The sequence below is a fragment of the Myotis davidii genome, unplaced genomic scaffold, assembly GCF_000327345.1.
Source record: "Myotis davidii unplaced genomic scaffold, ASM32734v1 scaffold1286, whole genome shotgun sequence".
Taxonomy (NCBI): Eukaryota; Metazoa; Chordata; class Mammalia; order Chiroptera; family Vespertilionidae; genus Myotis; species Myotis davidii.
Genome location: NW_006296619.1, coordinates 835,601 through 837,727, shown reverse-complemented (window position 1 = coordinate 837,727; position 2,127 = coordinate 835,601). Strand labels below are relative to the sequence as shown.

At 42.1% G+C, this 2,127-nt stretch overlaps 1 protein-coding gene across 7 annotated transcripts in view; it reads left to right on the top strand.

Moving 5' to 3' along the window:
* Positions 1-2,127, top strand: part of LOC102769546 (glycine N-acyltransferase) — a 41,086-nt gene that overhangs the window by 28,041 nt on the left and 10,918 nt on the right. The window lies entirely within an intron of this gene.

The window sequence follows — 2,127 nt, the reverse complement described above, 5'->3', positions numbered from 1 at the left end:
CCCCCCCACAGGATCACAACCTGACGCGATGACAGCCTTGCAGCAGAACGCAAATGGCAAAATGGCACAACCACTTTGGGGACTCAAAAGCAGTTCTGGGTATGGGAGCCCTTGGGCAAGTTTCACTGTAGCTCTATTTTCTCTTTCTCTTAGAAAATGTCAGGGACTGTGGCTAGAGCCAGCTCTACAGGATTGCAGTGGGCAATGCCTCAGAAGAGACCTTCACCCCTATTGTTTTTCACTTCCCTTTTCTGTTTTCCTGAAGGTTGACCTTGACATTCAGTGAAGTCTCTTTTGCTTTGGACCAAAGACCTGGAAGAAGAGGGGGGGAGAGAGTAGAGAGGCTATGACTTACCCCATGGTTTCAATAGGCTCCCAGGCTCACCCACTCACACTTTCAACCTGCCTGGCTGCTGGCTGCCGGCTGCCATCTTGGCTGTCAGTTAATTTGCATATCTTCCTGATTAGCCAATGGGAAGGGTAGCAGTTGTATGCCAATTACCATGTTTCTCTTTTATTAGTGTAGATATACACTATATACACCTCACCCTTAGGTTTAAGGATGGGATAAGGTTCAAGAAGAAGTAAGGATTGGGGATACATTAAGTTAATCAGTTTTTAATATAATTTAATTATAAAATTGAAAAGAAAAATTATTTCTGTTTCAGACCACATCAAAATGTCCTCCATAAAAAAGGCTGTATCCAAATGTCATCAAATCCACAGCACATACATAAAGTAATTTAGGGGCATTTTCTTTAGTTATGTACATGTTTTATTTCCTTTATTAGATTATGAGTTCTTAACAGGTAATTTGTTCAAGTTTCTTCTAAGCTCACAGTTGCTCAGATTATTGATCGGAGTTGTGTGTTTCAGACAGGGTTCAAAGAGAAACAGAAGTAGTTGTGTCACAGGATTCAGCCGTCTGCACTTCAGTGTGGTAGTTCAGCAATTTTGGTAGGCTGTTTCTTCCCATATGCTGCTGAAGACTGAATTACTAGAAGAGGTAGTTGGGAAAGAGAAATTAATTTAAAGTGGAAGAGAATAAGAACAAGCTAAACCCACAGCACAAGCTGGCCCTCACAGGAACAAAGACCTCATCAATTCTTGCTGACTTTGACCTTGGGAGAATGGGTACCCTGCAGAAGCCAGGCTCCTTCATTAGGGAGCTGAACACCACGCAGCTGATGACAGTGAAGGTGAAGGCAAACCCAGGGTACAGTAAAACCCTTGTCAGCCCAGCCACTGCCTCATGTCTCCAAGTCAGCTACAAAAAGCCTGTGGCTCCATCCTGCCTTCCAAGTCCCCCATAGAATCCCATAAAATCCAAAGGGAATTCCAGAAAATATAGTCCAGCCAAGCTGAAGTACACCTTACAAAGCCACGATAGTAAAGTTCTCAATCAATAGTATGGTGAATACCAGAGGGAACTGGGGTGGCACAGGTGGAAGAGGTAAATGAGGGATAAATGATGTTGGAAGGAGACTAGACTTTGGATGGTGAGCAGATGTGCAGATGATGTATTGCAGAACTGCATACTTGAAACCTACGTAATTGTATTGACCAATGTAACCCTAATAAATTCAATAAAAAGTCTCAATCAGTGTTTATGGAGTGAATGAATAAATAAACAGGTTAATACTTAGATTTCCAGGCTAGTCACAAGTCCATTTACTTATAATGAAGCTGGGCCAAAGTATTGCTAAATAGAAAACAACTCTAGACTTAGGTAAGGAGAGAATTTATTTGAAAGGATTATTGCAAGAAGGAGAAAGGGGACTTTTATAATAGGGAGGGACATTAGTTCAACAGGGAGAACCCCAGAACTTCTTTTGTAAAAAGGAGTAAGCAAGACACATGGAATATCTTTCTGCCAAGGGTGGTCTTCTGCTGCCAATACTGGACCCAGGCTAAGTGTGGGTCAAAGTTCAGTCCTGTGTAGAGGAGAGAAGCTTAAAGTTTAGTTAAATCCACTAACACTTTGTTAGCACATCAGAACTTTGTCCTGGTAGATCGGTTTGCTAATGCTAACCATTTACGAGGGAAGTGTAAACAGGTCTAGAGAGAATCCCCAAGGAAGCGAGGAATGCAAAAAAGGCAGGATGCATACAGCTCAGAGAATGTTTT